The 24,917-nt window shown below is 48.3% G+C and overlaps 1 protein-coding gene and 1 pseudogene across 1 annotated transcript in view; one reads left to right on the top strand and one right to left on the bottom strand.

Moving 5' to 3' along the window:
- Positions 1-24,917, bottom strand: part of LOC115936224 (metabotropic glutamate receptor 5-like) — a 381,806-nt gene that overhangs the window by 92,381 nt on the left and 264,508 nt on the right. The gene's annotated exons all lie outside the window — the stretch shown is intronic.
- On the top strand, positions 8,357-9,466 carry LOC134759313 (putative uncharacterized protein FLJ44672; annotated as a pseudogene).

Here is a 24,917-nt window from a genome sequence, read left to right as displayed (position 1 = left end):
CCAGGCCGATCTCAAACTCCCTGGGCTAAAGTGATCATCTCACCTCAGCCTCTCAAGTAGCTGGAATTACAGGTGCACACCACCATGTCCGGCTAATATTTATTCTTATTTTTTTCTAGAGGTGGGGTCTCACTATGTTGTTCAGGCTAGTTTCAAACTTTGGGCTTCAAGTGTTTCTCCTGCCTTGACCTCCCAGTGTTGGGATTATGGGTGGGAGCCACCATGCCCAGCAATCACAAGGATCTTTATAAAACAAAGAGTGTCGGAGAGTCAGAATTGGAGCAGGAGATGTGGTGATGGAAGCAGAGGTCAGAGAGGGAGATTTGAAGATGCATCACTTCTGGATTTGAAGATGGAGTCAGGGGCCATGATCCAAGAATGTGGGTGGCTTCTAGAAGGTGGAAAAGCTAAGGGAACACTTTAGAGTCTCCAGAAGGAATGCAGCCCTGCTGAAACCTTGACTTTAGCCTTAATAGAGCTATTTTGGGCTTCTGGCCCCCAGAACTGTAAGATGGTAGATTTGTGGTGTTTTAAGCCACTAAATATAGGAAACTGCAAACTGTTGCAGCAGCAAGAAAAAATGAACACGTAGCCAGTCATGGTGGCTAATGCCAGTAATCCCAGCACTTCAGGAATTTAGACAGGAGGATCATTTGAGGCCAGGAGTTCAAGACCAGCCTGGGCAACATGGAGAGACCTTGTCTCTATGAAAAATAAAAAAATTGGCTGGGCACAGTGGCTCATGCCTGAAATTTCAGCACTTTGGGAGGCCAAGGTGGGTGGATCACCCCTGAGGTCAGGAGTTCGAGACCAGCCTGGCCAACATTGTGAAACCTTGTCTCTACTAGATATACAAAAATTAGCCAGGTGTGGTGACACACACCTGTAATCCCAGCTACTTTGGAGGCTGAGGCAGGAGAATCACTTGAATCCAGGAGATGGAGGTTGCAGCAAGCTGGGATTGCACCATTGCACTCCAGCCTGGGCAAGAAGAGTGAAGCTCCATCTCAAAATTAAAATAAAATAAGATAAAAAAGTAAAATACTAAAATAATGAGCCAGGAATGATAGCATGCACCTGTAGTCCCAGCTACTAGGGAGGCTGAGGTGGGAGGACCACTTGAGCCTGGGAATTTGAGGTTACAGTGAGCTGTGATTGTGCCACTGCACTCCAGTCTTGGTGACAGAGTGAGATCTTGTGAAAGAAAGAAAGAATGAGAGAGAGAGACCAACAGACAGAAAGAAAGAAAAAGAAAGAGAAAGAAACATAAAAAAAATAAAGAAAAAGAAGACATGAGCATGGTGGGCATGGGGACAGATGGCAATGTTAAATAGAATGATCAGGGGTCACCTCCTAAGTGAAAATTGAGCAAAGACTTGAAGGAGGGGAAGGAGTTGGCCAAGGTGCTGAGGGAAGAGGATTATAGGCAGAAACAACAGAATAAAGTGTCTGAGGTGTGTCTGAGGCTCTGGAAGGAGGCCAGTGGAGCAGAAGGATAGAGGGAGAGAATTAGGGAACAGGATCAGTACACATTGCGTAAGCCCTGGGAGGTTATTGCTGGGGCTTTGGCTTTTACTCTGACTGAGATGGGAACTGTGGGAGGGTTCTGAGCAGACAGGTGACATGATCTGTCTCCCGATTTAAAAACATTCTCTGGCTGCTGAGTTGAGAAAGACTGTGGGAAGATTTGGGTAGAAGCATGGGGGCCAAGCTGTGACAACATCCAGGTGGGAGATGATAGTGGTCCTGACTAGGGTCATGGTGGTGGTGAGAGATGGTCAGAGGAGAGAAGTAGGGGAGAAGGCCAGGGAGTTGCTGGGGGGGATCTTCAGTACATGTTGAAGACAGTCAACAGGATTTCCTGACAGACTGGATGTGAGGTGTGAGAGAAGGCAGGGGTCAAGGTTGAGTTTGATTCTTACTGAATTATTAAGTAATTTTAAAAAACACTACTGCCTTTCTCAATCCTACCAAGTATGGGATGCTAGATTAAAGAAATCTCTTCATTCTCAGTGCAGTGGCTCATGCCTGTAGTCCCAGCTGTTTGGGAAGCAGAGATGGGAGTTTATTTTAAGAGCAGGAGTTCAAGACCAGCATGGGCAACATAGCAAGACCTCCTCTCTACAAAAATATTTTTCAAAATTTAATAAAATAAATGTAGCTAGGCATGGTGATGTGTACTTGTAGTCCCAGCTACTCAGGAGGGTGAGATGGGCAGATCTCTTGAGGTCAAGAGTTTGAGGCCAGGTTGGGCAATATAGCAAGACCACTCACTCTACAAAAAATTTAAAAAATAGCCAGGTATGGTGGCACTCAACTGTAGTACCAGCTACTGGGGAGCTGAGACAGGAAGATGGCTTGAGCCCAGGAGATTGAGGCTGCAGTGAGCTATAAGTACACAACTGCACTCCAGCCTGGAGGACAGAGCAGGACCTGTCTCACAGTACAAATAGAAATACAAGTAAAATAATGAAATCTGAAGTCAGAGCCTTTTGTCTCTGCAGCCGTTGCAACCCTGGAGCCATGCAGTAGGGTTTGTGTCTCTGGGAATGAGGAGACCCCTGCCCAGTATTGTTGCCTGACTAATTGGTGTTTCTAAAAATGTATTAATTGGGGTGGGTGTGGTGGCTCATGCCTGTAATCCCGGTACTTTGGGAGACCCAAGTGGATGGATCACCTGAGGTCAAGAGTTCTAGACCAGCCTGGCCAACATGGTGAAACCCCATTTCTACTAAAAAAAAAAATACAAAAATTAGCCGGGCATGGTGGTGGGCACCTGTAATCCCAGCTACTTGGGTGGCAGAGGAAGGAGAATCGCTTGAGCCTGGGGGGCGGAGGTTGCAGAGAGCCGAGATTGTGCCACCTCACTCCAGCCTGGGTGAAAGAGTGAGACTCCGTCTCAAAAAAAAAAAAAGTATTAATGTAATGATTTTATTATTAATATGTAATGAATATTAAATATTTTTTAAATTTTGTATTATATCAACATGTAATGGTTTTATAATATTTATAAAATTTATATTTTTAAAATTTTGTCGTATTTTCTAATTTTAATATATTTGTATAAAGAAACAGTCTTAGGGATCTTCAATAAAGTTAAAAAATGTAAAGGGGTGCTAGACCCCAAAAGATAGACCCCAAAAGACTGAGAACTTCTAGTTTAGAAATATTCAGGGTAAGCCACATACAACTTGTTACTTAATCTATTTTCTTTCTTTTTTCTTTTAGGAGATGGCATCTCACCCTGTCACCCAGGCTGGAGTGCAGTGGTGCCATCACAGCTCACTGCAGCCTTGAACTCCTGGGCTAAGGATCCTACTGCCTCATCCTCCCGAGTAGCTGGGACTGTAGGTATACATGATGACACCTGGCTAATTTTTAAATTGTTTTGTAGACATGGGGTCTCACTTTATTGGTCAGGCTGGTGTCAAACTCTTAGCCTCAGGTGACCCTCCAACTCTGCCTCCCATCCTAGAAGTATGAGCCACCACAACGAGCACTTGTTCAATTTTCTAAAAAAATAAAAAATTTCTAAAGGCTGTGGGATGATGGCAGGAAAAGTAGAAAAACAGAAAAGTAAGTTCAAATAACTTATTCACGCATATTCTTTCGACAGCAAGAGGAACTTTTAGTATATACGTTCCTTACAAACAAACAAAAGGCAAATAAACAATGTTGTATAGGAACTTCAACGCACACTGTACAATATTCCCACTTTGCTGACATCAGTTATGGAAATTCTTCATGGTTTACTTGACTATCGCTATCAGTATTTTGCTTCTCTGATCATTTTTATCAACTTCCTCATCTGTTAACTTCTCTCCAAGGTGTGTCATATCGTGACAAACTGCTGCTGCACGAACATGGCCAGCGTCTTCTTATTAAACATATAGAATGCTTCCCTAATTTCTTTTTTTACCATATATCTCTGTGTTTTGCATTTTTCTTACCTTTATTGTCAGAGACTCTAGAAAGTCTGTTGTACTAATTTATCATGATTTGCTTCATTAATACATACTTTGCTTATATGGAATTTTGCCCAACAGACCTCATTAGAATTTCTAACTTGTTTTTTTGTTTGTTTGTTTGTTTCCGAGACGAAGTCTTGCTCTGTTGTCCAGGGTGGAGTGTAGTGGTGCTATCACAGCTTACTGCAGTCTCAACCTCCCAGGCTCAAGTTATTCTCCCACCTCAGCCCCCGAAGTGGCTGAGACTATAGGTGCTTGCCGCTATACCCAACTCATATTTGGATTTTTCCTATATGTGGGTTCCAAAGGGGTGACTGCGAAATGTGAGTATGCATGGATTTTGATATATGCAGAGATAGGTGGCTGGGACTATACAGAGAGGTCTGTATACCAAGGGATGACTGTATGTGTTTTTACAATTATGCTGTAGGACACATATTTTTCCATAGCCTTTAAAATAATAATTTGTAATGACAAATAATTTTTAATAGAGTGGAATAATAATAATGTTGATAAAAGTAGCAGCTGGCCAAGTGTGGTGGTTCACACCATTAATCACAACACTTTAGGAGGCTGAGGCAGGAGGATGGCTTGAGGCCAAGAGTTTGAGACAGGTCACGGAAACAAAGGGAGTCACCATCCTTGCAGAAAAATACATGAATTAGCCTAGTGTGGTGATGTTTTCCTATAGTCCCAGCTACTTGGGAGACTGAGGTAGGAGGATCACTTGAGCTCAGGGAAGCTGAGACTGCAGTGAGTCACAATCAGGCCTCTGCACTCCAGCCTGGGTGACAGAGTGAGACCCTGTCTTAAAAAAGTAGCAAGTAACATCAAGTGACCTTTTACCAGGTGCCTATAAATATCATAGTTTAATTTTTTATAACTGTTTCTTATTTCACTTAACTACTCTGTCTTCAATTACTCCTAGATTTTCACTGTGTTTGTACAGTTGACATTTTGTTTAGATTGAATTGTCTCCCCAACGTATTTCCAGAAGTAAGATTACTGTGAGTCACGGTGAATGGACATTCTCATTGCCCTTGATGTAAATGGTCAAGGTTTTGGGTGCCTCTCAGCTATAATCCCAGCCCTTTGGAAGCTAAGGCAGGAGGATTGCTTGAGGCCAAGAGTTGGAGGAGGCAGTAAGGTGAGATTGTGTCTCTATTATTTTAAAAAATTGCCAAGCTTTACCCTGGAAGGCTTATGTACAATTTAAACACTGCTGATAGTATAAGAAAGTGTCCATTTCACTGCACCTTTGCCAGCACAGGGTATTATAATTTAATACTTTTTGCATTATTTTAAATAGATAAAAGACCTCATATTACTTTATCTGTCACATTTCAACATCTTTCCTTAGCTTATTATCTCTATTTCTTTTCTGTCTGTAAATGGTTGTTGTTGTTTTGTTGTTGTTGTTTTGTTCTTTGAGATGGGGTCTTGATCTGTCACCCAGGCTTGATGACTGTAATGGCATAATCATCACTCACTGCAGCCTTGACCTCCCAGGCTCAAACTACCCTCCCACATCAGCTTCCCGAGTAGCTGGGACTACAAGTGTGCACCACCACTCCCAGCTAATTTTTTTCTCTTTTTTTTTTGGATAGAGACAGGGTCTTGCTGTGTTGTCCAGGCCAGTCTCTAGCTCCTGGCCTCAAGCAATCCTCCTGCGTTGGCTTCTGAAATTGCTGGAATTTCAGGCATGAGCCACAGTGCCTGGCCTGGGCTAGTCCTATATTCTCTAGAGTTCTCTTTACTTTGTGCTAGCCAGTCTCTCATTATGCTGTTCCCCTGTTATAATGAATAACTCTCTGTATTAAATTTTACCACTTTAAACTTTTGAGTGGTTTATGTCTCCTGATTGGACTCTGACTAATATGCTAGGAAGGGTCCCAGGAGATAAACCCACACAGATAGGATTCGGGCATAGGTTTGGTTATCCAAGGGGCAGTGCTGAGCTCCTTGCCAATGGGAAATGAGATGCTGGTGATTTCCAGGAAGTGACTTCACAATGGCTCAAGCTACCACTTACTGTTGATAGTGATGAAATGCCAGCTGAGTCACAAGCCTTGGGAGTTAAGTGGTTGCTGCACTTGACCACTATGAAGACTGGTGTGGGAAGGGTCCTTTTGGATGCACTTGAGCAGGGGTCCTCAACCCCTGAGCCATGGAGATGTAAGGAGCTGCACAGCAGGAGATGAGTGGTGTCGAGTGAGGGAAGCTTCATCTGTATTTACAGCCACTCCCATTTGCTCACATTCCTGCCTGAGCTCCACCTTCTCTCAGATCAGCAGCACCATTAGATTCTCATAGGAGCTCATACCCTATTGCGAACCGTACATGTGAGGGATCTAGGTTGCGCTGTCCCTATGAGAATCTAATGCCTGACTATCTGTCACTTTCTCCCATCACGCTCAGAGGATGGGACCATCTAGTCACAGGAAAGCAAGGTTAACACGCCCACTGATTCTACATTATGATGAATTCTATATTTCATTATATCTTACAACATAATAGTGGAAATAAAGTACCTAATAAATGTAATGTGCTTGAATCTTTTGGTCCAGCTCCCGCCTCCCAGCAGCCTCTTCAGGCCCAGAACTTTCTCCAATTGGCCTCTACAGGCCAAGCTCATGGCTCCCAATGGCCTATTTAGGCCCATACCCTACCTCATGACAGTCTCCGCAGATGAGGCTACTGTATCACGGCAGCCTCCACAGGCCCAACTCCATCATTACAACAGCCTCTTTTGGCCCAGCTCCTGCCTCCCAGCCTTCTCTCCAGGTCCAGAGCTTTCTCAAGTCGACCCCAGCTCCTGCCTCTCATCGGCCTCCCAAGGGCCAGCTTTTGCCTCATGGCCACCTTCCAAGACCCAGCTCCTCCTCTTGAGGCCCACCTTCTGCCTCCTGGCAGCCTGTACAGGCCCAGCTCATCTTCTTGAGGCCCACCTTCTGCCTCCCAGCAGCCTGTACAGGCCCAGCTCCTGCCTTACAACAGCCTGTTTAGTCCCAGCTCCTGCCTCTGGGTGGCCTATCCAGGCCCAAAATGCCCACAAGTTGACCTCTCAAGGCCCAGCTCCTGCCTTCTGTCAGCCTATCCAGGCCCAAAATGCCCACAAGTTGACCTCTCAAGGCCCAGCTCCTGCCTTCTGTCAGCCTCTCCAGGCCCAGCTGCTGCTTCCAGGTGGCCTCTACAGGCCAAGCTCTTTCTTCTGGCTGTGACTGGGGGTCCAACTTCTGCCTCACAATAACCTCTTTTGGCTCAGCTCCTGCCCAGCTCCTAGTAGCCTTTGTAGGCCCAAAACTGCCTCAAGTCAAGCTTTCCAGGCCCACTTTCTGCCTCCCAATATCCTGGACAGGCCCAGCTCCTGTGTGACAACGGCCTCTCCAGGCCCAGCTCTTGCCTCCCAGCAGACTCTCCAGGCCCAGCTTTTGCCTCATGGATGTCTTCGCCAAACAATTTCCTACCTGCCTCCCAGCAGCCTTGACAGGCCCAGATCCTACCTCACACTAACATCATTAAGCCCAGCTTATGCCTCACAGTGGCCTCTCCATACCTAGCTCCTGCCCCCCCACAGCTGTCCATGCCCAAAACTTCCTCAAGTCAGCCTCTTCAGGCACAACTGCCGAACACTGGCCTCTTTAGGCACAGCTCATGTCTCTCAGTGGCCTCTCCAGGCCCAGTTCCTGCATCTCGGCGGCTTCTCCAGACCAAGAACTTTCTCAAGTCCGCCATTCCAGGCCCAACTCCTGCCTCCCGTCGGCCTCTACAGGTTCAACCTCTGCCTCACAACAGACTCTCCAGGCCCAGCCTGTGCCTCACTACAGCCCTGCAGGCCAATCTGCTGCCTTTCAGCAGCCTCAACAGGCCCAGCTCCTGCCTCCCAATGACCTCTTTAGACCAAGTTAATGCCTCATGTGGCCATTCTGGCCCAGCTTTTGCCTTTTAGCAGCCTCTCCAGGCCCAGAACTTCCTCAAGTGGGCCTCTCCAGGCCCAGCTCTTCCTCCCGGCTGCATCTCCAGGTCGACCTCCTGCCTCGCAACAACCTCTTTCCACTCAGCTCCTGCCCAGCTCCTGGCAGCCTTTGTAAGCCCAAAATTTCATCACATCAAGTTCTCTAGCACAACCTTCTGTCTCCCGGTGGCCTGAACAGGCCCACCTCCTGCATGACAGCAGCCTCTACAGGCTCAGCTCTTGCCTCATGGAGGTCATCTCTGGCCAAGTTCCTGCCTGCCTCCCAGCATCCTCGACAGGCCCAGTTCCTGCCTCACACTGTCTTCAATTAGGCCCAGCTCATGCCTCATGGTGGCCTCTCCAGGCCCAGCTCCTGCCTTTGACAGGCTCTCCAGGCCAAAATCTTCCTCAAGTTGGCCTCTCCAGGCTGATCTCTTGCCTCACACTGGCTTATTTAGGCCCAGCTCATGCTTCTTGGCAGTCTCTCCAGGCCCAGCTCCTGCATCTTGGTGGCCTCTCCAGGCCTAGCTCCTGCCTTCTGTCGGCCTCTACAGGCCCAACATCGACCTCACAGCAGATTCTTCAGGCCCACTATCTACCTCACCGTGTCCCCGCCAAGCCAAGCTACAGTCTTTCAGCAGCCTCTACAGGCCCAGCTCCTGCCACTCAGTGGCCTCTTTAGGCCAAGCTCATGCACCACAAGGACCTTACCAGGCCCAACTTTTGTCTCATGGCAACCTTCCCTGGCCAGGTTCCTACCTGTCTCCCAGCAGCCTGGACAGGCCCAGGTCCTACCTCACACTGGCCTCTCTACACCCAGCTCATGCCTTATGGTGGCCTCTCCAGGCCCAGTTCCAGTCCTGGGATGTCATCTCCAGGCCCACAACTTCCTAAATTCAGCCTCTCTAGTCCCAACTACTGCCCCCCTGGCAGCCTCTGAAGGCCCAAAACTCCTCAAGTTGGCCTCTCCAGGCCCAGTTCCTGCCTTCTATTGGCCTCTACAGGCCCAGCCTCTGCCTTATGGTGGCTTCTCCAGGCCCAGCTCTTCCTCCTGGCTGAGTTTACAGGCACAACTGTTGCCTCACAACAACCTCTTTTGGCCCAGTTCCTGCACAGCTCACGGCAGCTGCCATAGGCCCAAAACTTCCTCATGTCAGACTCTCCAGACCCACCTTCTACTTCCTGGTGGCATGTACAGGCCCAGCTTTGACTTGAGAACCACCTCTGCAGGCCCTGCTCTTGCATCACAGGGGCCTCTCCAGGCACAGCTCTTTCCTCATGGCAGCTGCCCTAGGCCAAGTTTGTGCCTGCCTGGCAGCAGCCTCAACAGGCACAGGTCCTCCCTCACACTGGGCTGTTTAGGCCCAACTCATGCCGGTCATCACCTATCCAGGTCCAGTTCCTGCCTCCTGGCATACTCTCAGAGCTGCAAACTTACTCAAATCAGCAGTTTCAGGCCCAGCTCCTGCCTACTGTTGGCCTCTACAGGCCCAGCCTCTGCCTCACAGTGGAACCTCCAAACCCAGCTCATGTCTCACTGTAGCATCCTCAGGCCAAGCAGCTGCCTTTCAGCAACCTCTACAGACCCAGTTCCTGCCTCGAAATGGCCTCTTTAGGCCAAGCTCATGCCCCAGGGTGACTTTTCCAGGCACAGATTTTGCCTTTTGCAGCCTCTCCAGGCCTAGAATGTCCTCAATTCAGCATCTCCAGGATGAGCTCATCCTCCCGGCTGTGTCTACGGGCCCATCTCCTGCCTCACAACAACCTCCTTTGGCCCAACTCCTGCCGAGTTGCTGGCAGCCTGTTTAGGCCACAGAATTCTTAAAGTCAGGCTTTCCAGGCCCACCTTCGGCCTCCCGGCAGCCTCTACAGGTCCAGCTATTTGCTCATGGCGGCCTCCAAAAGCCGAGTTTCTGTCTGCCTCATGGCATCCTCCGAAAACAACATTTGCCTCACTGTGACCTCCCCAGGTCACAAATTGGCCTGCCTCCCAGCAGTCTTGACAAGTCCAGGTGCTGCCTCACAATGGCCCCTATAGGCCCAGCTCATGCCAAGAGGAGGAATCTCCAGGCACAGCTCTTGCTTCCTGGCAGCCTCTGCAGGCCCAAATTGTTCAAAAGACGGCTCCTCCCAGCCCAACTCTTGCCTCACATCGGCCTACACAGGCCCACACTCTACCTCACAGTAGACCCTCAAGGCCCACCACTTGCCTCATCATGGCCTCCTCATGCCAAACTCCTGCCTTTCAGCAGCCTTTACAGGCCCAGCTCCTCCCTCTCAATGTCCTTTATAGGCAAGGCTCGGGCCTCCTGGTGGTCTTTTCTCGCCAAGATTTTGCATTTTGACATCAACTCCAGGCCCAAAACTTCCTCCAGTCAGCATGTCCAGGCCAAGCTCTTCCTCCCAACGGTGTCTGCAGCCCAAAATTGTCCAGAAATCAGCCTCTACAGGCTCATCTCCTGCATTGCAGTGGCCTCTGTAGACCAAACTCATGCCTCTCGGCACCCTTTCCAAGCCTAGTGTTTGCTTCTTTGCATCCTCTACAGGCCCTGAACTTCCTCCAGTTGGCCTCTCCTGGCCCAGCTCTTCCTCCCAGCGGACTCTGCAGGCCGAAATAGTCCTCATCTCAGCCTCTCGAGGGCCAGCCTCCTGCCTCCCCATGGCTGCTGCAGGCCCAAATTTTCCTGAAGTCTACCTCTCCAGGCCCAGCTCTTGCCTCTCAATGAACTCTCCAGGTGCAAAACTTCCTCAAATCAGCCTCTACAGGACAAGCTCCTGTCACCTGATGGCCTTGTTAGGCCCAGCTCACTCCTCACAACAGCCTTTCCAGGCCCAGTTTGTTCCTTTTGGCGGCCTCTCCAGGCCCAGAACCACCTCAAGTCGGCCTCCCCAGACCCAGCTGCAGCCTCCCGGTGGACTCTGCAGGCCCAAGTTGTCCTCAAGTCGGCCTCCCCTGGCCCAGCTCTTGCCTCTCAGTGGCCTCTCCAGGTGCACAACTTCCTCCAGTCAGCCGTTCCAGACCCAGCTCCTCCTGCCTCCCAATCGCCTCTTTAGGCCCAGCCCAGCTCATCCCTCTTGGCAGCCTTCCCAGGCCCCGCTTTTGACTTTTGGTGGCCTCTTCAGGCCCAGAACTTGACCTCCAGTCAGCATCTCCAGGCCCAGCCTCCTGCCTCCCGAGGGCCTGTATACAGGCCCAGCTCTTGGCCTCACTGCGGCCACCCCACTCCAAAGCTCCTGCCTTCTGGCACCTTCGACAGGCCCAGCTCCTGCCTCCTGATGGCCTCTTTAGGCCCAGCTCACTCCTCTCAATGGCCTTTCCAGGCCCAGTTTGTCCACTTTGGCAGCATCTCCAGGCCCAGAACCTCCTCAAGTCTGCCTCTCCAGACCCAGCTGCAGCCTCCTGGCATCCTCTCCAGGCCCAGCTCTTCCTCCCGGCTGCGTCTACAGGCCCAGCTCCTGCCTCACAGCAACCTCTTTGGACTCAGCTCCTGCCCAGCTCCTGGCAGCCTTTGTAGGCCCAAAACTTCCCCAAACCAAGCTCTCCAGGCCCAGCTCAGGCCTCACAGTGGCCTCTCCAGGCTCAGCTCCTGCCCTCCAATGGTGTCTCTGTGCCCCCAAACTTCCTCCAGTCAGATTCTCTAGGTCCAGCTTGGGCCTCCCGGCAGCCTCTGTAGGCCCAAATCATCCTGAAGTCAGCCTCTCTAGGCCCATCTCTGGCCTCCCGGCAGCCTCTCCAGGCACAACACATCCTCAAGTGGGCCCCTCCAGGGCCAGCTCCTGCCTCCCATCGGCCTCTAGAGGCCCAGCCTTTGCCTCCCTCCTGGCAACCTCTCCAGGCCCAGCTCTTCCTCTTCCTCCTGGCTGAGCCAACAGGCCCAACTCCTGCCTCACAACAAACAACCTCTTTGGGCTCAGCTCCTGCCCAGCTCCCACCAGCCTTTGTAGGCCCAAACCCTTCTCTAGCCAAAATTCTGTAGGCCCACTTTCTGCCTCCCTGTGGCCTGCACAGACCCAGCTCTGACTGGAGTGCAACCTCTGCAGGCCCCGCTCTTGCCTCCCAGGGGCCTCTCCAGGCCCAGCTCTTTCCTCACGGCAGCTTCCCGGGGCCAAGTTCCTGCCTGCCTCCCAGCAGCCTCGACAGGCCCAGCTCCTCCCTCACAGCGGCCTGTTTCAGCCCAACTCATACCTCTTGCAACCCACCCAGAGGTGTGAGCTCCTGCCTCACACTGGCCTCTCTGGGCTGAGGTCTTCCCCCACACTGGCCTGTTGAGGCCCAGCTCATGCCTCTTGTGGCCTCTCCAGGCCCAGCCCCTGCCTGTTGGCGCCCTCTCCAGGCCCAGCCTCCACCTTGCGGTAGGCCCTCCGGGCCCACCTCTTGCCTCGCTGTGGCATCCTCGGGCCAAGCTCCTGCCCTTCCGCAGCCTCTGCAGGCCCAGCTCCTGCCTCCCAGTGGCCTCTGTAGGTCAAGCTCATGCCTCAACGGCGGCCTTTCCAGGCCTAGCATTTGCTCCTTTGCATCCTTTCCAGGCCCTGAACTTGCTCCAGTTGACCTCTCCAGGCCCAGCTCTTCCTCCTGGTGGCCTCTGCAGGCCCAGTTTGCCCTCAAGTCAGCCTCTCCAGGGCCAGCTCCTGCCTCCCAGTGGCCTCTGCAGGCCCAAATCGTCCTCAAGTCGGCCTCCCCCAGCCCAGCTCTTGCCTCTCAGCAGCCTCTCCAGGTGCACAACTTCCTCTAGTCAGCCTCTCCAGACTCAGCTCCTCCTGCCTCCCAATCGCCTCTTTAGGCCCAGCCCAGCTCATGCCTCTCAGTGACCTTCCCAGGACCCACTTTTGACTTGTGGTGGCCTCTTCAGGCCCAGAACTTGACCTCCAGTTGGCCTCTCCAGGCCCAGCCTCGTGCCTCCCAAGGGCCAGTATACAGGCCCAGCCTCTGCCTCACAGCAGACTCTCCATGCCCAGCTCTTGGCCTCACTGTGGCCACACCAGTCCAAAGCTCCTGCCTTCTGGCACCTTCGACAGGCCCAGCTCCTACCTCCCGATGGCCTCTTTAGGCCCAGCTCACTCCTCACAGTGGTCTTTCCAGGCCCAGTTTGTCCCCTTTGGCGGCCTCTCCAGGCCCAGAACCTCCTCAAGTTGGCCTCCAGGACAAGCTACAGCCTCCTGGAGTCCTCTCCAGGCCCAGCTCTTCTTCCCAGCTGCGTCGACAGGCCCAACTCCTGCCTCAGAGCAACCTCTTTGGACTCAGCTCCTGCCCAGCTCCTGGTGGCCTTTATAGGCCCAAAACTTCTTCAAGTCAAGCTCTCCAGGCCCAGCTCAAGCCACATGGTGGCCTCTCCAGGCTCAGCTCCTGCCCTCTGATGGTGTCTCTGGGCCCCCATACTTCCTCTAGTCGGCTCCTCTAGGCCCAGCTTGGGCCTCCTGGCATCTTCTGCAGGCCCAAATCGTCCTGAAGTTGGCCTTTCCAGGCCCAGCTCCGGCCTCCTGGCAGCCTCTCCAGGTGCAACGCATCCTCAAGTGGGCCACTTCAGGGCCAGCTCCTGCCTCCCATTGGCCTCTAGAGGCCCAGCCTCTGCCTTCCTCCTGGCGGCCTCTCCAGGCCCAGCTCTTCCTCTTCCTTCTGGCTTCATTGACAGGCCCGACTCCTGCCTCACAACAAACAACCTCTTTGGGCTCAGCTCCTGCCCAGCTCCTGCCAGCCTTTGTGGGCCCTCCATGCCCACCTTTTGCCTCATAGGCCCAAATCTTCCTCAAGTCTCCAGTCTCGGTTCCAGCCTTTTGTGGGTCTCTTGTCACAAAACGTCCTCATGTCGGCCTCTCTATGTTTAGCTTTTGCCTCCCGTTGGCCTTTTTAGGACCAAAGCTTCCTCAAGCCGGCCTCTCCAAGCCCAGCTCCTGCCTCCCGTCTGCCTCTACAGGTGAAAAACTTTCTCCATCAGCCTCTCCAGGCCCAGCTCCTGTCTTTGAGTGTATCTTTTTAGACCCAAGCCACCTCATGCTTTTGCCTTTCAAATGCCTGTAGTGGCCCAGCCTCTGCCTAACAGTGCACTCTCCATGCCCAGCTCTTGCCTCACTGTGGCCTTCCCAATCCAAAACTCCTGCCTTTCAGCAGCTTCAACAGCCCCAGCTGCTGCCTTCAAATGAGCTCTTCAGGCCCACCTCATTACTCTCAATGGTCTTTCCAGGCCGAGTTTTTTCCTTTTGGCCACCTCTGTGGACCCAGAATTTTCTCAAGTCTGCCTCTCCAGTCCCAGTTGTTGCCTCCCAGTGTCCTCTTCTGGCCCATCTCTTCTTCCCAGGTTCATCTACCAGTTCAGCTTTTGCCTCACAACAACCTCTTTGGACTCCGCTCCTGTCCAGCTCCTGGCAGCTTTTGTAGACCCAAAACTTTCTCAAGTCCAGCCCTCCAGTTTCACTGCCTTCCTGGTGGCAGCCTGAACAGGCCCAGCTTTTGCCTGACAATGGCTTCTTAAGGCTGCCTCAATAGACCCAGCTTCTGCCTCACACTGGCCTCTCTAGGCCCAGCTGCTGCCTCTCGCTATCCTCACCTGGCCCATCTCTTTCCTCATGTCTGCCTCCCAAGTCCCAGCTCCTGTCTCACTGTGGTCTCAGTTATACCAGCTCCTGTCTCACGATGGCCTCTTCTGGCCCATCTTTGGCCTCATAGTGGCCACTCGAATCCATCTTCTGCCTCCTGGTGGCCTCTTCTGGCTTTGCTCTTGCCTCACAGTCACCTCTTCTGGATCCAGCTTTTTAGTCTTTGATGGTCAACAGCATCAAGGAGCCTAAAGCTTCCCTGGACTCTTATTTGTTGGTAACTTCAGAGCAGATTGCCTTAGCAAAACACCTGTCTCTTTTAACCTTGACAGTGGATTTCTGACAAATTTATAATAAATTCTGCCTGTGTGCTTTCATAGTGATTTTTGTTTTATTTAGTGTCTCATCTGTTTTTGTCTTCTTTGGGTGGCAATGGGAATGAGCCTTTGCTTGAGCCCTTTTTCTTCGCTCTGGACATGGCAGCTTCTCACTTCATGTCTTCTATATTTATATTTTTTACAGTTATCTTTTTTGTTTTGTTGGGGTCTTTCTCTGTCACCCAGGCTAGAGTGTAGTCATGTGATCATGGCTTACTGCAGCCTTGGGCTTTTGGCCTGAAGTGATTCTCCCAACTCAGCATCTTGAGTAGCTGATACTACAGGCACAAGCCACCATGCCTGGCTAATTTCTGATTTTTTTCTGAGAGGTTGGTTCTCACTATATTGCCCAGGCTGTTCCAAGACTTTTGGACACAAGTAATCCTTTTGCCTGAGCCTCCCAAATTGCTGCGATTACAAGCATGAGCCACTGTGCCTGGCCTGCTATTTGCCTGTCATGAACTATTAAGAATTTATTTTTTGATTAATATAGTATTTCTGTATAGATTTATGTATATATAGATATTTTAAATTTTTCATGGATACCAATTTTTTCCCTTTTTTTGAGGCAAGGTACCACTTTTTCAGGATGGAGTGCGGTGTTATTATCCCAGCTCACTGCAACCTCTTCTTTCTTGGCTTAAGTGACCCTCCCACCTCAGCCTGCTGAGTAGCTGGGACCCCAGGTATGAGCCACCATGCCCAGGTAATTTTTATAGTTCTTGTAGAGAGGGGGTCTCACCATGTTTCCCAGGCTGGTTTCAAACTCCTGGGCTCAAGCCATCCTCCCCCCCTCAGCCTCTTGCAGTACTGGGATTACAGGTGTGAGCCACGATATCTGGCCTACCATTTTCTTTTCATGGATTATTAAGAATTTCCTTTATGCCAGCACCGTGGCTCATGCCTGTAATCCCAGCACTTTAGGAGGATGAGGTGGGTGGATTACATGGTCAGGAGTTCAAGACCAGCCTGGTCAATATGATGAAACCCCATCTTTACTAAAAATACAAAAATTAGCCAGGTGTGGTGGCAGGGGTCTGTAATCCCAGATACTCCGGAGGGTGACGCAGGAGAATTGCTTGAACCTGGGAGGCAGAGGTGGCAGTGAGCTGAGATCATGCCACTGCACTCCAGCCTGGGTGACAGAGTGAGACTCTATCTTAAAAAGAAAAAAAAGAATTTACTTTTTTATTAGTATACTGTAAATATATAAATATGTGTATACATTCATATGTGAATATATGTGTGTATGTGTTTTCATAGCACACACACACATACATTGTGAAAGAGATATTTGAATACCTAGAAATTGATAAGCTTCTTCCAGGTTTCAAAACCACCCTTAGCACAAACACGAAAGTACAAACTATCATTATTAATGACCATGGACCAAGATGACCATGAGTCAATAGTACTTTGCACCTCAACCACCTTCCAGCAGAACATCTCAAAGGGCTGGATATATCTGAACACCACACCCTTTCACATAGACTTTGATGGTTTGTAATTATTACTTCTTTTAAGACCTCAGTGTGATCCTTGTCAGGGTGAAATCAAACTATTTCTCAAATCGTAGATACTGAATAACAGCTTTGGTCAGGAAATAGGTATTACATTTGGTTTGTCATGACAAGCTCCTGGCCTAGGCAGATGGAATATAGCAGAAATCTGTGTGTGTGTGAACATTCTTGCGCACCGATGTTGGGGTGGAAGTGGGGGGCTGTTGAATTTGATAAAACCAGCAGGGGGCAGGCTGCTGGGAAGAGGGAACTTGTTTTGGCAGCTGCTGTGTAACTCTAGAATTAACAAATGCTTGTAATCCACAGTTTCATCTCCTGGAAAATAAAGATTATAATTCCTGCCTTGATATGTGGGCTAGGTGATCCACTATATGCAAAATATCTAGTATATAATAGGTGCTGAATTAATACTACTTTCTGTGCCTCATTCTTAATTGCTGCTTAATTTTAAAAAGTTTAGAATGGCTACTGCTTTTGTAAAAATTATTTGTAATTGTTATATAAAATCTAAGTCCTATGGAAAAGTACACAGCAGGCTGGGTGCTATAGCTCACACCTGTAATCCCAGCACTTTGGGAAGGCAGGGTAGAAGGATTGCTGAAGGCCAGGAGTATGAGACCAGCATGAGGAATATAGCAAGATTTCATCTCTATAAAACTTAAAAACCAGTTATGGTAATGTGCACCCATAGTCCCAGCTACTCGGGAGGCTGAGGCAGGTGGATCACTGGAACCCAGGAGTTTGAGACTGCAGCCTGGGTAATAGAGTGAGATCCTGTCAGAGAGAGGGAGTGGGAGAGAGGGAGAGAAACAAGAAAAGTACAAAGAAGCAAGTAATACATCATGAAATTTTCAACCACCAAGAAATAACTCAACATTACATGGTATGGCCAGGCCTGATAGCTCATGCCTGGCTGAGACACGAGAATCGCTTGAGCCTTGGAGACAGAGGTTGCAGTGAGCCAAGATTACACAATTCCAATTCCAGCCTGGGCAACAGAAAGAGATTCTGTCTCGAAAAAAAAAAAGTGATAATTCATACCTCTTTTTGTGCAAATAGGTAGTTAGGTAAGTAGATGTATTAATGGATTAAAAATAACTTTGCCTGGTGCTGTGGCTCACATCTATAATCCCAGCATTTTCAGAGGCCGAGACAGGCAGATCACGAGGTCAGGAGATTGAGACAATCCTGGCCAACATGATGAAAACCTGTCTCTACTAAAAATACAAAAATTAGCTGGGCGTGGTGGCAAGTGCCTGTAATCCCGGCTACTTGGGAGGGTGAGGCAGGAGAATCGTTTGAACCTGGGAGGTGTAGGTTGCAGTGAGCTGAGATCGTGCCACTGCACTGCAGCCTGGCAACCAAGTGACACTGTCTCAAAAAAATAGATAACTTTATGTGTTTTATATGTGTTTTAGTTTAAACATATATAATTTTCATTTTGCTTGATACAACAGAAGCTGAAGAAACTAAAGTAAGGTGGGACAATTTCTGAACTTCAGATAAATGACTACGTGAAAGTTATATCTTTTTATTCAACATTCATTAAAATTATGAAAAGAGATAATAAAAGTATCATGATTCTTTTTAACTTGCAGTTTCTATTTTCACCCACAGCAGCTGTATTTTTGGAACTGATGCATGTTTGAGAGTTTCTGTTTAATGCATTTATACTTGGATAACTATTCTTTTTTTTTTTCTTTTTTCTTTTTTTTTGAGACAGAGTCTTGCTCTGTCGCCCAGGCTGGAGTGCAGTGGTGCAATCTTGGCTCACTGCAACTTCCACCTCCCAAGTTCAAGCAATTCTCCCACCTCAGCCTCCTGAGTACCTGGGATTATAGGTGTACGCTACCATGCCCAGCTAATTTTTGTATTTTTAGTAGAGACGGGGTTTCACCATCTTGGCCAGGCTGGTCTCAAACTCCTGACTTCAGGTGATCCACCCGCCTCGGCCACCCAAAGTGCTGGGATTACAGGCGTGAACCACCACACCTGGCCTGGGAGAATATTCTTGATTCATTTTCCTTTTCTTCAGTTCTTCCTTTAAGTTCTGGCTTTATTGTCATCTAGCTCTGGCTGGGGTTATGGGAAGCTCTGAGGCTGGCTGGAGGTTATTCTCACACGCACTTATGTTTTCCTGCCCAAAGGCCATGGGAATAGTTTGTTTATCATTGAAATTCAATAGCTTAGCCAGGGTTGGATGGAGGCCAGTGATTCCGTATTAGTTTTTCCAGGTATATGATGTGCCCTTAGACTACTGACTATGTACTTCTCTATCACTCCATGCAATCTTCTTTCTCTTTCTTTTCCTTTTTCTTTTCTTTTCTTTCTTTCTTCTTTCTTTCTTTATCTCTTTCTTTCTCTCTTTCCTTCTTTCTTTCTTTTTCCTTCTTTCCTTCCTTCCTTCCTTCCTGTCTTTCTTTCATTTTTTTCTCTCAATAGGAAAAAAAGTCTAATAATCTGATTTTAACATGGGCAAAAGATCAGAATACACATTTCTCGAAAGAAGACATATAAATGACAAATGGGTATATGAAAATGTGCTCAACATCATCGATCATCAAAGAAACAGAAATCAAAATTACAATGAGCTATCATCCCACCCCAGTTAAAATGGCTTATATCCAAAAGACAGGCAATAACAAATGCTATTCAGGATGTGGAGAAAAGGGAACCCTGGTACACTGTTGGTGGGAATGTAAATTAGTACAACCACTACGAAGAACGGTTTGGAGGGTCCTCAAAAAGCTAAAAATAGAGCTAATTTATAATCCAGTAATCTTACTGCTAAGTGTATACCCCAAAGAAAGAAAATCAGTATATCGAAGAAATATCTGCATTTCTATATTTATTGCAACACTATTAACAATAGCCAAGATTTGGAAGCAATCTAAGTGTCCATCAACAGGTGAATAAATAGAGAAAATGTGGTACATATACACAATGGAATATTATTCAGCCATGAGAAAGAATAGAATCCTGTTATTTGCAACAACATGGGTAGAACTGGAGATCACTATGTTAACTAAAATAAGCCAGACACAGAAAGGCAAATTTTGCATGTTCCCAGGCATTTGTGAGTGCTAAAAAAACAATTGAACTCATGAAGATAGAGAGTAGAATGATAGTTATCAGAGGCTGGGAACTGCAGTGGGCTGGAGGGAGTGCACAGGAATGATTAATGGGTACAAAAATACAGTTAGAATGAATACAGTGTAGTATTTGGTAGTACAACACGGTGACTGTAGTAAACAATAATTTATATTTAAAAATAGCTAAAAGAGGCCAGACGTGGTGGCTTATGTTTGTAATCTCAGCACTTTGGGAGGCTGAGCTGAGATCAGGCCATGATATTCCAACCTGGACAGCAAGAGTAAAACTCCATTAGATGTGGTGGCACGGGCCTGTAGTCCCACCTCCTCAGGAGGCTGAGGGGGCAGAATCACTTGAGCCTGGGAGACAGAGGCTGCAGTGAGCCATGGTTGCACCACTGCACTGCAGCCTGAGGGACAGAGCTAGACCTTATAGCTAAAAACAAAACAAAAAAACGGTGTGGTGGCTCATGCCTGTAATTCCAGGACTTTGGGAGGCTGAGGTGGGTGGATCACATGAGGTCAGGAGTTCAAGTCCAGTCTGGCCAACATGGTGAAACATTGTCTCTACTAAAAAATACAAAAATTAGCCAGGCATGGTGGCAGTCACCTGTAAGCCCAGCTAATCAGGAGGCTGAGGCATGAGAATTGCTTGAACCCAGGAGGCAGAGGTTGCAGTAAGAAGAGATCATGGCACTGCACTCCAGCCTGGGTGACAGAGCAAGACTCCGTCTCAAAGAAAAAACAAAACAAAACAAAAACACTAAAAAGAACATTCCAGCTGCTTGTCAAGAGACTGCACATGGAGGGGCAATAGTGGGAGCAGGACATCTGGTGAGGAGCTGCTACATCAACATCTTCTGATTACTCCAGGCCACGTTTTGAGTGGCACCTCTGCTAGAATGTGGCCCAGCCTCACATGCCTTAATTCTGACACTCAGTGCCATGCCGGTAGAGGCCCTGTGAGGTCACACTGTGGAGGCTTGTTGGGAAAGTGTTGGCTCTTCAAAATCAACATCTTGGTTCATTCTTTTGATGCTGGAGACAATGACCTGTCTCCCCTCATATGTCTGATCAAGACAGTTAAAAACAGAATGGAGTGGCTCTTTGTCCAGGAGCTTGGGCTGCTCTGGAGTTTGCACAAACAAAAATAATCATCACAGGCTCTCAGGCCATGCGTCTTGGTTACGACCCAAGACAGCCCTTCAGCAGTGGACATCTACATAGTGGAATTTCCCAAACACCTCTTTAAAAAAAAAGAGCGAGAGAGAGACAGGGTCTGTCTATATTGCCTAGGCTGGTCTCGAACTCCTGACCTCAAGAGATCCTCCTGCCTCAGCCTCCCCAAGTGCTGGGATTACAGGTGTGAGCCACTGAGCCTGGTCCTTTGTTGTTGTTTTTTGACAGGATCTTGCTCTGTCATGCAAGCTGGAGTGCAGTGGCATGATTACAGCTCACTGCAGCTTCAAATTCCTGGGCTCAAGTGATCCTCCTGCCTCAGCCTCCTGAGAAGCTGGGACCACAGGCATGCACCACCGCACCCAGCTAAGTAAAAACATTTTTTTTTTTTCCTAGAGAAAAGGTCTCGCTATATTGACCAGGCTGGTCTTGAACTCCTGATCTAAAGCCATCCTCCTGCTTCCATCTCCTTCCCACCTTGAACACCTCTTTTCCCAGGTTTGAAAATAAAATCCACTCTTTGAGAAGGAGAAAGAAATGAGTAAGACAGAAAGCCAAGAAGCCAACCACGCTTGCCTGGATAAACACTACATCCCTTAAATTGGTTTTACTTCAATGATACAGCTAATTAAGGGTTTTTTTTTTTTTTTAAGTTTCTACTTGGCATGTGACTAGCTTCTTCCTCAGTAAATTTGAATCTCAAGTGTCTATTCTGTGATTCAATGAAGCAAATATTTTACACATGGGAAACCATTATTAAATGATTGTGTTATAGAATGAGGTGGATGGGGGCCGGGCGCGGTGGCTCATGCCTGTAATCCCAGCACTTTGGGAGGCTGAAGCGGGTGGATCACCTGAGCTCAGGGGTTTGAAACCAGCCTGGCCAACATGGCAAAACCCCATCTACTAAAAATACAAAATTAGCCGGGTGTGGCGGTGCATGCCTGTAATCCCAGCTACATGGGAAGCTGTGACAGGAGAATTGCTTGAACCTGGGAGGCAGAGGTTGCAGTGAGCTGAGATTGCACCACTGCACTCCAGCCTGGGCAACAAGAGTGAAACTCCATCTCAAAAAAACAAACAAACAAACAAAAAAAACCGGTGGACAGGACGGGGACAAGGTAGAAAGGTAGGGGCAGATGTCACCGTACCTGTGTCCCTGTGCTCCCCCCCAACTTCTCTGTCCCTTCTCCCCATGATGCTTGTCAAGAGGCAGTGTGCTGAAGGAGGGGTTACCAGGTGGCATAGCCGGAAGACATCATTCTCGGCTTCATGGAATCCACTTACTTTGATCTAATTTGTTTACTCATAAAATTCATTAAATATTCACATCAGCAGCTTCTGAATATCTAAGCCAATTGTTAAACATAGTGATGTTACTGGATTCTTAAAACAAGCTGGAGACCAGGCGCAGTGGCTTACACCTCTAATCCTAACACTTTGAGAGGCTGAGGTGGGTGGATCACCTGAGGTCAGGAGTTCGAGACCAGCCTGGCCAACATGGTTAAACCCCCGTCTTCACTAAAAAAAAAAAAAAATTTAGCCAGGCATGGTGGTGCATGCCTGTAATCACAGCTGCTTGGGAGGCTGAGGCAGGAGAATCACTGGAACCCTGGAGTCAGAGATTGCAGTGAGCCAAGATCACACCACTGCACTCCAGCCTGGACAATAGAGCAAGACTCCATCTCAGAAAAAAACGTAAACAAAACAAGCTGGAGAAGGGTTTGTTTTAGCTTCATTTTGGAAATGTGAAAACAGGCAGTGAGAGGGAGTGAGTTGTCCAAATTCAGGCAGCAAGCTGAAGACCTGTGGTCCCAGGCCCTTTGCAGCCAGAGTGTGTGGGCCGACTGTGTGCTGGTATGCACTCCCCCTCCATCTGCAGGCACTACCATATACCATATCTGGCCTCATCATCTGGAGACCTGGAAGTCTTCTTTGGTTTTCCCTGACCTTTGCCATCAGATCTGCTTACTTGCAAGTCCTGTTGGTTGCACCCCTCCCAGCCTTACCCCTGTCTTCCTCCTTTTTATCTTGTTTCATTGTTTCAACCCAGCTATAATCATATCTGGCCCAGATTACTCCAACAGTTCCTAGCTGGAGTCCTCTAAACTCTTTTTAAAACAAAGATGACTGAACAGGTGGCTCATATCTGTAATCCAAGCAGTTTGGGAGGCTGAGACAAGGGGATCACTTGAGGCCAAGAGTTCAAGAACAGCCTGGGCAACAGAATGAGACCCCATCTCTACAAAAAATTTAAAAATTAGCCGTGTGAAGGAAATAATGTATACAATGGTCCATTTCCAAGACTAAGTGCCTTAAATTAGCTTAGGTCAGCAAACTACAAAAGAAACAGTATATACTAGGTTTCTGCGTGGACACTCAGTGCCTGCTTGTCACCACGCCCACCCTTTTAGTTGTCCACACCTGAATCAAAGAAGTTCAGTCTAAGATGAAAGTTTACTAGCCTGCAAAATAGCTGTTTTTTTTCTGTTCTTATCAGCCTGCCCAGCTACTTGGTTCATAAGTCAAATACTTGAAGAGGCTCTGAGCTAACTAGGATTGCAATGCATTGTGGGCTGCAAAAAAAATGCAGCAGGACAACTGTAGAAAGTAGAAAAGTTCATCTTCAAAGCTCGTCTTGGTTTAAACATAAAATAATAGACATTAGGAATAATAGCTCCTGACTCTAAAGCCTCCTGTCAACTATTAGTTCTTACACTTTAGCCCATTGAGCTGCTTGGTTTACTCAGGCATGTCTGGACAGGCCCAGGCAAGTCTTAGCTCATAGTTTATGCCCCTTCCTTATTTTGAAATGTTATTGCTGCCTTAAACCTTTCACAAGCAACTTCCTCTCCTTCTTTGTTCTTCCCTGCACTTACCTATTTAGGGAAGTTTTAGGCTATTAGCAAATTGGGTATCAGTTTAAGATTGTGAGGTTCAGCTCTAGCCAATGGATGCAGGACACAGCATTAAGGATGACCCAAATGCATAAGGGACAAATATATCTGCTTTTCCTTTGCTCAGGTGTGCTCTTGCCATTGTTCCATCTGTGATTGAGCACCCTTTCTGCAGAAAGTAAAGATTGACTTGCTGAGAGATCTTTTGTCTTTGTGCTGACTTTTCTTCATGGCAGGAATTATCTATTTCTAACAATTTTGGTATTTCTAACAACAACCCTAAAGAAAACACCTAAAGCCCCTACCCAACAACCAATAGGTAACATCAAGGAAGATTGTGACCCTACAGTACTCAGCCTATGAGGAACTGGGGGAGGGACGTGCACACAAAGGGATAAATTGCTTGCTGAAACTGTGCTTTGTGTGCCTCATGCCAGACACCCGATCCTACAATATCATCATTAAAAGTCTCACTTTTGCTATTCTCTGGGTCTCTGAATCCATTCTTTAGGTTTAGACAGGTGAGTTTGTTTCTCACACTGGGTGTGGTGGTGCATGCCTGTAATCTCAGCTACTCAGGAGACTGAGGCATGTGGATTGCTGGAGCCCAGGAATCTGAGGCAGCAGTGAGCTATGATCATGCTGTGGTGTGATCTCTGCTCACTGCAACCTCCGCCTCTCAGGCTCAAGTGATTCTCCTGCCTCAGCCTCCTGAGTAGCTGGGATTACGGACACCCACTGCCATACCCAGCTAATTTTTGTATTTTTAGTAGAAACCAGATTTAACTATGTTGGTCAGGCTGGTTTCAAACTCCTGACCTCAAATAATCTGCCTGCCTCAGCATCCCCAAGTACTGGGATTACAGTCGTGAGCCACTGTGCCTGGCCTCAAAAAACATTTTTTTAATTAAAAAAATATAGTCTCAACCAGGTGTGGTGGCTCACACTTTTAATCCTAGCACTCTGGGAGGCTGGATCACCTGAGGTCAGGAGTTTGAGACCAGCCTGGGCAACATGGTGAAACCCTGTCTCTACTAAAAATACAAAAATTAGCTGGGCATGGTGGTGGGCACCTGTAATCCAAGCTACTCAGGAAGCTGAGGCAGGAGAATCACTTGAATCCAGGAGACAGAGGCTGCAGTGAGCTGAAATCATGCCACTGCACTCCAGCCTGGGTGACAGTGAAAGGAGCCAGGCACATTCCTCAGCCCCGGGCTCAAAACAAACAAGCCCAGTACAAACACATCCCATCCTCCCATCTCACCACATATCGCCATATATCTCTCAAACTTCCTGAGCCCAGTACAAACACATCCCATCTTCCCATCTCACCACATATTGCCATATATCTCTCAAACTTCCTGAGCCCAGTACAAACACATCCCATCTTCCCATCTC

Source organism: Gorilla gorilla, chromosome 9, assembly GCF_029281585.2.
Source record: "Gorilla gorilla gorilla isolate KB3781 chromosome 9, NHGRI_mGorGor1-v2.1_pri, whole genome shotgun sequence".
Taxonomy (NCBI): domain Eukaryota; kingdom Metazoa; phylum Chordata; class Mammalia; order Primates; family Hominidae; genus Gorilla; species Gorilla gorilla.
Note: the sequence above shows the minus strand (reverse complement) of the source record. Positions and strands in the feature narration are given on the sequence as shown.